This window comes from Rhinatrema bivittatum, chromosome 3 (assembly GCF_901001135.1).
Source record: "Rhinatrema bivittatum chromosome 3, aRhiBiv1.1, whole genome shotgun sequence".
Classification (NCBI taxonomy): domain Eukaryota; kingdom Metazoa; phylum Chordata; class Amphibia; order Gymnophiona; family Rhinatrematidae; genus Rhinatrema; species Rhinatrema bivittatum.
In genome coordinates this window covers 172,012,690-172,025,483 of record NC_042617.1, presented here as the reverse complement: position 1 = coordinate 172,025,483, position 12,794 = coordinate 172,012,690, and the positions used below count along the sequence as shown (strand labels likewise).

General features: G+C 46.9%; 1 protein-coding gene across 2 annotated transcripts in view; it reads right to left on the bottom strand.

Annotated features, from left to right (window-relative positions):
- Window positions 1–12,794, bottom strand: part of AHCTF1 (AT-hook containing transcription factor 1) — a 564,884-nt gene that overhangs the window by 149,115 nt on the left and 402,975 nt on the right. The gene's annotated exons all lie outside the window — the stretch shown is intronic.

The following is a 12,794-nucleotide window of genomic DNA, read 5'->3' as shown; positions in this document are numbered from 1 at the left end:
TAGCAGTCTGCCAATGTTTAGGTGACGAAGAAGGTGTGAGTCTTCAGAGTCCTTATGTTCGTCTGGAGATGGTAGCGAGATGGTTTGGTTTAGATGTAATTGAGAAACCACTTTCGGTAGGAAGGAGGGGACAGTGCGTAGCTATATGGCTCCCGGTGTGAACCTGAGGAGCGGTTCCCGACAGGATAGCGCTTGAAGCTCGGAGATGTGACGGGCTGAACATATTGCCACTAGGAATGCAGTCTTCAAGGTCAGGAGCCGTAGTGACAAGCCGCGTGTTGGTCTGAAGGAAGTTCCCGCTAGAAAGTCTAGTACTAGATTGAGATTCCATAGGAGTACCGGCCACTAATGGTGGTTGGATTTGTTTGACCCCTCTCAGGAAGCGGGAAACATCTGGATAGGTTGATAGACTAATGCCGTCCACTTTGTCTTTGAAGCAGGCCAGCGCAGACACCTGAATCTTCAGGGAGTTGAGAGACAACCCCTTCTTCAAGCCATCCTGTAGAAATTCCAGGATCATGGGGATTTTGACTGTCTGCGGGGGGATCTCGCGGTCCTCACACCAGGCTTCAAAAATACTCTCCATATTCGTATGTACGCTAATGATGTGGAGAACTTGCGTGCTCGAAGCAAGGAGTCAATCACTGCCTTAGAGTATCCACTTTTCTTCAGGCGAGTCCTCTCAAGGGCCAGACCTATAAGAGAATAGAGTCAGGTCTTCGTGAAGGATCGGTCCTTGCCGGAGGTGGTCTTTGTGTGGAGGTAGGCACAGAGGATTCCCCGCAAGAAGTCTTCGCATGTCTGCGTACCATGGCCTTCTTGGCCAGTCCAGAGCCACTAGAAGTACTAGTCCCCTGTGGTGTTCTATCTTTCGGATGATCCTGCCCAGTAGTGGCTATGGGGGAAAGGCGTATAGCAGGTCTCCCTGTGGCCAGGTCTGGACGAGGGCATCGACTCCATGGGATTGTGGTTCTCGTCTGCGGTTGAAGAACTTGGGAATTGGACCAGGTTGCCAGTAGATCCGTGGATGGGGTTCCCCAGTGGTTTACTATCAACTGGAAGGCTTTGGTCGACAGCGTCCATTCCCCTGGGTCTAGGCTCTCTCTGCTAAGATAGTCCACAGAGACGTTGTCTTTTCCCGCGACGTGGAAGGCTGAGATCCCTTGCAGGTTTTATTCCCGCCCATGCCATGAGGGGGTCTATCTCCAGGGACACCTTTTGGCTTCTGGTTCCTCCCTGGTGGTTGATGTAGGTAATTGTTGTGGCGTTGTCCAAAATGACTGACAGACTCGCCCCGGAATCTGTGGCCGAATCGTAGACAGGCTAGTCTGACTGCACGGACTTCCAGTCAGTTTATGCTCCATCCCGCCTCTTCCTTGTCCCATTGCCCCTGGGCCATCAGTTCCTGACAGTGGGCTCCCCACCCTCGCAGGCTCGCATCCATGGCGAGCAAGATCCAGATTGGCGGGGATAGTTTTACTCCCTTGCTCAAATAGTCTTCCTGTAGCCACCATTGTAGCTGGGTCCGAACCTCTGCTGGTAGATGGAGGTGAATGGAGTAGTTCTGGGACATCTGGTTCCATCGTGACAGTAGGGCACGTTGTAGTGGGCGGATGTGGGCCCTTGCCCATAGAACGACTTCCAAGGTTGATGTCATGAGAGACCAAGGACTTGGAGGTAGTCCCATACCTTGGGGAGAGCTGGGACAGAGTTGTAGCCAGTACTGAGTGCGCTTAGACAAAGATCTGCAGCCCTTTGAAGAATTCCACCCAAGAAAAGGCCCCTGGGTCCATGTTGATTCCAGGCGGTGCTATAGTGGGGGCCCTGGCGGTGCCTTCCTCTGTAGGTGCCGAGTTAGAGATACAGATGTCAGGAGTACTATCATTAGTAGATCCGGATCCCTCTACTGGCTGTGAGGGACCTTGCTTATGTTCCCCCTGAGCCTCTTCGCACTGCTGGCATAGGGAGGAGGCCACTTCAGGTTGCGCAGCTCTCTGATGGCAGGCTGGGCAGAGGGCTTATCCCTTGGCCTTCTTGGCAGGCGGTGCCATAGTTTGTGCTCTTGGGGAGCTTCAAAACTCTTCTGTGCGCGTAGGTGTGTGCGCCGGGAGGCTTAGTTGTGTGCTCCGGGTGCGCCGAAGATGCGCGTGCAGAATGCGTAAAGATGTGCGCGCAGGCTACTACTTGTACACCACAGATGTGCACGCCGCTGTGCGCACAAGTCAGTTGTGTGCACGGCTCAGTTGAGTAGGCAATACGGCGGTCAAGGGGGGGAAATGGCGCAGATGACCATGCGGAGAAGATGGCGACCCCCCCCCCCCCCGGAGGGACCCTCGCACCGGATCGGGGTCTAGCCCAGACAGGGCTGCTCAACCCGATTTAACAGACGCCGGAAAGGATGATCTGTGCGGCTAATCAAGTCTCAGAGACTGGAGACTTAAGAGAGGTTTCTACCTTACCTGGTCTCGGTGATTCCCGGTCTCGTGCTGGGCGGTCTCCGGCTGCAGGGGGAGAAGGAGTTACCTTCACCGCCGTACTCGTTTCTGCACCCGCTGCCTCTCAGCCACCCTGGGGGCTAAGTCCATGCCGGGAGCTGGCTATCAGACCGAGGCTTGCCTCTGAGGGATCTCGGAAATCACCTCAGGAATTCTCGACTGGGGGAAGGACCTTTAGGTATCACTGCAGGAAAGCGGGGCTCATCTTCTAGAGGTAAGTTTTCTTTCTTCTTTGGTTTAAAATTGCTAATACTATTCTAGTGTGTGTAGGAGATTGAGAAATACTGAAGAGCTGAGCTTCTTGCATGGGTATATGTAGGCTGATGTCAGCTTTGAAATCTGACTCTGTATCCCATCTGCTATCAGGAGTACACTATTCCCATTGATCCTGAGTCCATCTGCTACAAGCTAGGAAATTCTAAGAAGTAAGTTAGACAATTTAGGATTCATTAATTTTTCTGTGATCTTCCTTACTCTCTCCTTTAGAATTGCTAAAAAAAAAAATTCCGATGTGTTATAGATTCCGCTGAGGCCTTTCCTTCCTTAATTAAATTGTATTTCCTTCCTACTATATTAATTATTTATTTAAAAAAAATTTTTTTTATATATATACCGACATTCATCCAGGATATCATATCGGTTCACATTGTAATGCAAAAACAAACGCACGGCATGGCGCTTTACATTGAACAGTAAAAACATGATAACAAGGCATTAACGAGAGGGGGGAACAATAACATGGGAAGTTTTGCAATAAAATTATAAACAAAGTTTGCAATTATATACATATGTACAAAAGAAAGAAAACTATGAGGTTAATTTTAATCAGGCTACGAGATAAGATGGGGAAGAGAAGGGAGGAGAGAGGAAAGAGGGGGGGCAGAGAGAAAGAAAAGAAGGTGGCGGAGAAAAGGGGAGGGGAGAGAGGGGCAGTAGAATGGGAAACAGGGGAGGAGTGTGGAGAGTGGGGACAGTGGTGAGGTATAGTGAAAAATTAAGTGTATGCTTTTGCAAAGAGCCAGGTCTTGAGCTTCCGCTTGAAAGATTTGAGGCATTCTTCTTGCCGTAGTTCAACAGGCATTTTGTTCCAGAGGGTCGGCCCGGCTATCGATAGTGCACGGGCTCTTGTGGAAGTGAGTTTATAGAGTTTAGGAGAGGGGATAGGCATGGTTGCGAGATGTGCTAGTCTGGTGGGCTTATTAGACTGGTGAAAACGGAAGGATTCATTGAACCAGTTCATTTCGGGATTGTATAGGGCTTTGTGGATGAGAGAGAGAGCCTTATATTGTATGCGGGAGGCTATTGGAAGCCAATGTAGGTCTTTTAGAACAGGTGTAATATGGTCATGTCTACGTAAATTGGTCTTTTAGAACAGGTGTAATTGGTCTTTTAGAACAGGTGTAATTGGTCTTTTAGAACAGGTGTAATTGGTCATGTCTACGTAAATTGGTCAAGATCCGGGCTGTGGTGTTTTGTAAGATTTGAATGGGATGGATGGCATTGTTAGGTAGGCCGAGGAGTAGGGAATTGCAGTAGTCGGTTTTGGCGAAGATTGTGGTTTGGAGAACTGTACGGAAATCGGGGGGATGCAATAAGGGTTTGAGTTTTTTTAGTGTGTGGAGTTTAAAGAAGCCGTCTATTAGATTCCCAAATGGAGAATGTAATGAGTAAGGATGACCAGGCTGGAGAACTCAATTTGTCAGATTTTTTTTTTTTTAATAAGATTCCAGAGTGGACTCCAGAACTACACTCTTTGTAGTTTATGCTCTGGAATCAGATAGAAAATGGGTCCTAAAAATATTTTATTACACAGATAATCTTTTTGAGCCATAGAGTTGCTATTTTTTCAGATGTTTTGAAAGTAACAGCAGAAAAGGAAACTATCTTTTAGTGATAGGATGATTGCTTTAGGTTATAGTTTTATGTTAAGATTTCTTTATAAATGTTTACTTAGGTCTAGGAATGACAGATTTATGTTCTTTGACCCTAAATAGTTTAAAATATTTCTTCAATTGAGCGTTGCGTCTTCAGCTTCTGTCCTTATTTCTAGTGAATTTCATGAGCACAAACTGAGTAAAGTTTGGCTCTGTCTATATTTAGAATATGTTAGTCTCAGTTTTTTTTCTCCAAGTAACTTTTCTGTTTTCTTGAGATTATAAATCAAATACTTTTTCTGAGAATTTATTTAGTTTTCTTGTGCCATGTAATAGAATATTTACTACATTAAATTTTTTACTAAGCCAAATTTCTTTTACATATAGAATATATTTAATCATAAATATGTTAATCAAGGGAAAAAATCTCAGAAACTAAACATTTTCTATCACAGATTTAAAAAATTGATTCAATAATTTGTCATAGTGTGGCAAAATAATGTCTTAATAGCAATTAACTATTTAAAAAAAAAAAGCTAAAAAAAACAAAACATCACTAAAAGCTTCTAAGACCATAATCATCTCCACCATGAATGTTGCTCATGGTAACATCATGATTGACATTAAGGGAGACCCAACATCCTAAAGGATGCTTTGAAATCCCGATGGCTGTCTTTTGAACAGTGGTGCAGCTTGGTCTTGAGATGGAAGGATGGGGAGTCCTTTAGGCATGCTGATTCAGACAATTGGAGAAATTACCTGATAATTTCGTTTTCCTTAGTGTAAACAGATGGACTCAGGACCAAAAGGGTTATATGCTCCCCTGCTAGCAGATGGAGATGGAGTGACCTCAGCCCTTCAGTATTATCTTCAAAAGCCATTGTGGACATACTATTGAAAAACTTGATTAAAATTTGATTAAAAACAGATAACCGTAACTGTACCCAAACATAAGTGCTGAATCCCAGCAAGATTATAGATGCCCTGATCTAGGAACTGGGCGACGACTTAACTGTAACCGCTTGGAATCTAGATTCACCTCATGGGTGATTCCTTGAAACAGTTCCTGGGCAGCTGTGGGCGGGATGTTGAGTCCACCTGGCTACACTAAGGAAAGTGAAATTATCAGGTAAGTAATTTCTTCATTTCCTAGCGTGTAGCCAGAAGGACACAGAACCAATGGGACGTACAAAAGCGACTCCTGAACGGGGCAGGAAGCTGCTTGTGATCTGGATAGCACTGCGTTTGCAAATGCTGCATCCTCTTGGGCCCGAACATCCAGGAGATAGAACCTGGAGAAGGTGTGCAAAAGGAAGACCACGTCGCCGCTCGGCAGATGTCGACGGAAGACAGTAGCTTAGCTTCCGCCCAGGATAGTGCCTGGGTCCTAGTGGAATGAGCTTTAACCTGAAAGGGTAATGGCTTCCCTGCCTCTACATAAGCTCCCGTGATCACCTCCTTGATTCAGCGAGCTATAGTAGCTCGTGAAGCTGCTTTACCTTGTCTCCTTCCACCATGAAAACAAACAAGTGGTCCGTCTTGTGCACCGGTTCCGGGAGTTCCAGATACCGCACGAAAAGCCTACTGATGTTTAAATGGCGGAGGAGGCGGTAGTCTTCCATGTCCTCGTGTCTATCTAGGGACGGTAAGGAAATGGACTGATTCAAGCGAACCTCCGAAACTACCTTGGGCAACAAGGAAGGAAATGTGCAAAGCTGTAATGCTCTTGGAATCATCCGGAGGAATGGTTCCCGACACGACAATACCTGTAGTTCAGAGATGCGATGAGCCGAGCATATCACCACCAAGAACACAGTCTTCAGTGTTAACAGGCACAGGGACAGACTGCGCAGCAGCCAAAAGGAAGGTCCTGCTAAAAAGTCCAATACTAGATTAAGATTCCACAGGGGAACTGGCCACCGTACGGGTGGTTGAAGGTGTTTAACCCCTTTTAGGAAACAGGCCAAGTCCAGATGCGCTGACAGGCGGGTTTCGTTCACCTCGCCTCAGAAACAGGAAAGCGCCTCTACCTGGACCTTCAAGGAATTAAGGGGCAACCCTTTAGTCAGGCATCCTGTAAAAATTCTAGAACCATAGGGATTTTGGCCATCCAAGGGGCAACCCCACGTTCCTTACACCACACCTCAAATATTCTCCAGACCTGCACATATTCTAATGACATCGAGAACTTCCGCCGAATATCCACGTTTCATCAGGTGAGCCCTCTCAAGGGCCAGACTGTAAATCAAAACCAAGTCAGGTCCTCATAAAGGATTGGACCTTGTTGGAGCAGGTCCCTGTGCGAAGTAAGGCATGGGGGAGGGTCTCCATCAGAAGCCTCTGCATGTCTGCATACCACGGGCGTCTGGGCCAATCTGGAGCCACTAGAATGACTAGTTCCCTGTGGTGCTCGATCTTGCGAATGACCTTGCCTAGTAGGGGCCACGGAGAGAAAGCATACAGTAAGTCCTCTTCTGGTCAGGCCTGGACAAGGGCGTCGATCCCAAGGGATCGCAGATCGCCTCTGCAACTGAAGAATCGGGAGAACTTTGCTTTGTGAGATAAGGCCAGCAGGTCAATGAATGGGAGGCCGAGGCAATCTACCAGCAGCTGAAAGGCTCTGGTCCACAACATCCATTCTCCTGGATCCAGACTCTCTCTGCTTAGAAAGTCTGCTCCGATGTTGCCTTTTCCTGGGATGTGGGAGGCAGAGATCATCTCTAGGTTGAATTCCGCCCATTCCAGAAGGAGATTGTCTCCAGGGACACTTGCTGGCTCTTGGTTCCTCCCTGGTGGTTGTTGTAGGCTACCATTGTTGCGCTGTCTGGCATCACGTGAACCGCCTGACCCTGAAGCCTGTGGCTGAACTGTAGACACGCTAATCTGACTGCCTGGGCTTCCAAGGGGTTTATGTTCTAGTGCGCCTCTTCCTTGGTCCAATGCCCTGGGTCGCCAGTTCCTGACAACGAGCTCCCCACCCCCGGAGGCTGTCCGTCATGAGAACAAGCTTATACAGGTTTATACCCTTGCACAGGTGGGCTTCCTGCAGCCAACACTGAAGCTGAGAACATACTTCCATTGGTGGGTGTAGGTGAATTGCATAGTCCTGTGACAGCAGGGAAAGCTGGAGTGGATGCATGTGTGCCCTCATCCATGGTACTACCTCTAGGGTTTATGCCATCAGACCAAGGACCTGAAGATAGCTCCACACCCTGAGGCGTATGGTGTTAGTCAACCAGCTCACTTAGCACATCATTTTCCTTATCCTTGAGGGTGGAAGGGAGACCTTGTCCTGTTTGGTGTCGATCCGGACTCCCAGATACTCTAAGGACTGGGAGGGCTTGAGACTGCTCTTATCCATGGTCATAACCCAACCAAGCTTCTGAAGCAGGGACATCACCCTGTTGGTGACCTGGAGGCTGTCCTCTAATGACTTAGCCTGGATCAACCAGTCGTCCAAGAATGGGTGCACCAGGATTCCTTTTTTCCTCAGTGCTGCCGCCACGACCACCATAATTTTGGAAAACGCTCTGGGGGGGGTGGCCTAGCCAAAGGGCAGCGCCCGGAACTGATAATTGCAGCCTAGCACAGCAAAGCATAGGAAACGCTGGTGGTCTTGTCAGATTGGCATGTGAAGATAGGCATCTGAGATGTCCAGGGAGGTTAAGAACTCCCCTGGTTATACGGCCATGACAGTGTAGATTTTCCATGCAGAAATGAATTACTCGTAGATGACGGTTGATGCTCTTGAGGTCCAGGATGGAGCGAAAGGAACCCTCCTTCTTGGGTACGATGAAATAGCACCCCGTATTTTCCTGGGGTGCTATTCCATCTATTTCATCTACCCAAGGTACTGGAATTATAGCCCTCAAATTGAGGAGCCTTGTCAAGGTAAAATTCTACCGCCAGCTCCTTGTGCTGGTAGTGGCATGGAGACATCATGAATATGTCCCAAGGGATGCTGCGAAACTCCAGTGTGTATCCCTCTCGTATGATATCCAGTACCCAATTGTCTGACGTGATCTTGACCCACTGCTGGTAGAAGAGGGATAGTCGACCCCCTATCTCCTCGTCCCATGGAGGGTCAGCAAAACTTTGTTGGGGAGTTCGGGCCGAACCTGAACACGCCCCTCTATTTGGTTGTCGACTCTGAAAGGAAGGAGACCTTCCTGAGGCCAGTTTTTCCAATTTGCAACCGAATAGGAGGGATCCTTTAAAGGACATCTTTGTAAGGTTTGCTTTAGAGGTCGCATCCGCTGCCTCAATTTCACAGCCATAGCTGTCTTCTGGCTGCCACCACTGAGGCCACTCCTCTGGCCGAGGTACAGACTAGGTCAGAGCCGCATTTGCTAAAAAGGCAGCGGCGGGCTACATAGCTTCTCTTAAAAGGTGCTCCAGAGTTATCTGCTTCTCTCTTGAGAGAAGCAGGCATGAGCACGCCAACAGGGCACAACAGGAAGCAATTTTTATTTATTATTTAGCATTTTTTATATACCGAGGTATAGCCAGAGTTGCCTTCACTCCGGTTTACATTATAACAACCTGTTACATTGAAATTTGATAAATTACATTAAACCGACTGAGAAACTGACATATAAAATTAGTCTAAACAAAAACAAGATATACTAAAAGTTAGGTATACTGAAAAACAGGGTTCATAGATAATAGGAGATATCTGTAGTTAGAAGCAGGATAAATTGTCCATTCAGTAAACTGATAGATTATGAGATCAAAAGTCCGAGTTGTCAGTAAGAGATTGGCTTAGTAGCCAAGATTTTAATTCTTTTTTAAAAGATTTAGGGTTTTCTTGACCAGCGAGGTGCTGAGGTAGTGAGTTCCATAATTTTGGGCCGATGATGGAAATGGCTCTATTTCTGGTGGAAGAGAGTTTGGCGAGAGGGATAGATGGAATCACAAGTTGTATTTTACTAGTTGTTCTTGTATTGCGTAGGGAGTGGTGGATATGTATGACGACATCAAGAGCAGTGTAATCTGCTTTGTAGATTGCTTTCTGCAGTATTGAGAGGACTTTGAATTCGATTCTTTTCTCAATTGTGAGCCATTGTAGTTGGTTGAGAACAGGAGTGATGTGTTCAAATTTTCTTTTCCCCGTTAATATTCTGGCAGCGGTATTCTGAAGAAGCTGTAGAGGTCTTAGGGATGACTTGGGTAGTCCAATCAGAAGAGAATTGCAGTAGTCCAAAAGGAGAATATTAGGGCTTGAAGGACTGTTTTGAAGTCATGGGGGTGAAGCAGTGGTTTTAGGTGTTTGATTACCTGTAGTTTGTGGAATCCTTCTTTTGTTCTAGTAGAGATGTGTTTTTTATAATTTAAATCATTGTCCACCCAGAAGCCTAAATCTTTAACATTGTCTTTAAGTTGGATGATGGAATTGTCAAATTGGAAGGGTGGAATAGTTTTAGGTCCGGAGTTTTTTCTGGCGATGAGTATGCATTCAGTTTTGTTCATATTTAAACATAATTTAAGTTGGATTAATCTGTTTCTGATTGTGTCCAGGAGAGAGGCTGCACTAGACATTGTATCTTCTAATGAGGAGGAAATTGGAATCAGAATTTGTATATTATCGGCGTACATGTAATATAATAAGCCAAGACTGGATAAAAAATGGCAAAGAGGAGTAAGGTAAATGTTGAATAAGACTGGTGAAAGTGCAGAACCTTGCGGTACACCTGTTTCGAGGGGGATGGCATTTGATAATATGTTGTTGTAGGAGACTTTAAAATATCTATTTTTGAGGAAGGATGAAAACCAGCTGAGAGTTTTTCCAGTGAGTCCGATGGATTCAAGACTAGAAATAAGCAATTTGTGGTCAACAGTGTCGAAGGCTGCAGAGAGGTCCAGAAGAATCAGTAAGTATCCTTTTTTGTTGTCGAGTCCTCTTAATATGGTATTGGAGAGGTTGAGTAAGAGTGTTTCGGTGCTGAAGTTTTTCCTGAAACCGAATTGGGTGGGATAAAGTATTTTATTATCATCTAAATGATCATTTAGTTGTTTCAGCACCGCTTTCTCTGTCAATTTGGCAAAGAAGGGTAGGTTAGAAATTGGGCGGTAATTATTTAGGTCATCTGGGTTGAGGTTTTTTTTCTTTAACAAAGGAGTGATTGTAGCGATTTTTAGCATGGGAGGTAGTTCGCCTTCCTCTAGAGATTTGTTGACGATTGCTGCAAAAAAAAAATTTGTAGTTTGTATTTGTATTTGTAGTGTCACTGCTGCCACGTCAAAGGCTTGCTTAAGGATGGACTCCAACCGCCTATCATGCACATCCTTTAAGGTCACTCCTCCCTCCACTGGGATAGCTGTATGCTTTGAAACAGTGCAGACCAGGGCGTCCACTTTGGGGAAATGCAGGCATTCTCTGGTCGCCGGATCCAGTGGGTACAGAGCTTCCAATGCCTGACCTCCTTTAAAACTGGCTTCTGGGGTATCCCATTCCAGGTTAATCAACTCCTGGATGGCTTCCAGCATTGAAAAATAGCAAGAGGCTTTCCATAGAGACACCAGAATAAGGTTCTTCTTTGGTTCCATCACTTGGTTCTTGCCAGGAACTCCCAGAGTCTTCAGGGTCTGCGATACCAGGGGCGGCAATTCATCTCTATGGAAAAACTGTAACATGGTCCGATATGGCTCCAAGCCTGGAGGGATTTCCCCATCCTCCAATGAATCTGCATCCCCTTCGTCATCCGAGGTGTCTGGGTCCTTGTCAGGGATAACCTTGGTGAGGTGAGGCATGTCTCGAGGCCTGATAGGGCTGGGAGAGTGAGGCCTTTCCAGCGGTTTGGTCTGGACAGGGGCAGGAGAGAGAGACTGCGCCTGTATGAAGGCTTTGAAAAAATTTCATCCAGGAAAAGGCCGCTGGGTCCATACCTAGCACAGGAGGAACTGGGGTAGGAGCAGCTAAATTTCCCTCTCCCAAGGTGGTCCCAGACCCGGGATTACTCAAATCCAGGGTGCTACTGGATACGGTCATGGCTGAACCATCTTCTGAATGGGAGGAGTCTGGCTTGGTAAAGTTCACACCTCCCTGTGCCTCCTCACAGTGCTGACATAGGAAAGACTCCAGGTCAGACTGTGTAGTCCTAATATGGCTGGCAGCACAAAGAGTGTGACGCTTATGCTTTTTTGCTTCCAGGGCCATAATAAACAGTAGCTGTGCGCTCAGCTGGCTAGCATCTGAAATCGAGTGCACACAGATTTTGTACTGGTGCATGTAAGTAGAAGCACGCATATGTGCGGACCTATGCACGTGAATATGTGCGGACCTAAGCGTGCAGGTATGCGTGACATTAGGCGCATAGCCGGCCTGCAACGCACATACTGACAGCTATGGAGGGGAATGGAGACGCACAAAACCGCGTGCAAGATGGTGCCGCCGCATCCTACCATATGGTGTGCCCACAGAGCCTGAAGCAGGGCTTAGCCCATCGGGAGAGGCCCACTCAACCCACTCGGAAGCCCCGTTCCCTTGCCCCAACAGGCTTGGGAACATCGTTGGTACGGCGCGCCGAGCAAGGTGACCAGAGGAAAGACTTAATGAAGTCCTTCCACATCTCTGAATCAAAAGGAATCCTCTTCTCTCTTTACTTACCTGGGCTTAGCGCTTACCGGCCGAGTACAGAGACAGTCTCCGGATGCGGGGAGTGAGGGCTTAGGCCATCACTGTCGCACTCTGCTTCCTGTATCCACTGCCTTTCAGCTGCTTCAGCAGCAAAGTCCACGTCGGGAGCCAGTTACCGGACCAAGGCACACCTTTGAGGGATGTCGGAAATCACATCAGGAATTCTCGACTGAGGACGGGACCTTTAGGTATCACTGCAGGAGAGCGGGGCTCAATCTTTCTCCAATTTAAGGTAGCTTTCCTCTTTTAACGAGTACGGCAATTCCCTATACTGCCAAGGCTGGTGTAAGGAAAGCACATCCACATCTGCTAGGAGATGGAGAGATACTGGAGGGCTGAGGTCACTGCAGGGGTATATCTAAGGTGACATCAAGCTTTGAAACATGACTCAGTCTCCATCTGCTAGCAGGGGAGCATATAACCCATTGATTCTGAGTCCATCTGGCTACACTCTAGGAAAAGGGAACTTTCAGCATATCCAATTGTTTGAGGTCCTGTGCAGACAAGATATACCAGTGTGCCCAGGTCTCTACTTGATACAGCATAAAACCCTTCCTTATAGGCCTGAATCACTGTTGGCAACATCTGAGGAGATCCTACACTTGGATGTCATGGCCTTCACCCAAGCACTTCTAAAACAGTAAGTCATGATCCATGAGAGACATCTTCTAAGGGGACTTTGGGCACCATGTCAAGCCTCTGGCATGCTTCTCTGTCACTGTGAGACAAAGCGTCATACAATTTCAAAATGAGAAGAAAATTTGAGGGAAGGGCTGAGCCAAGAAAAAA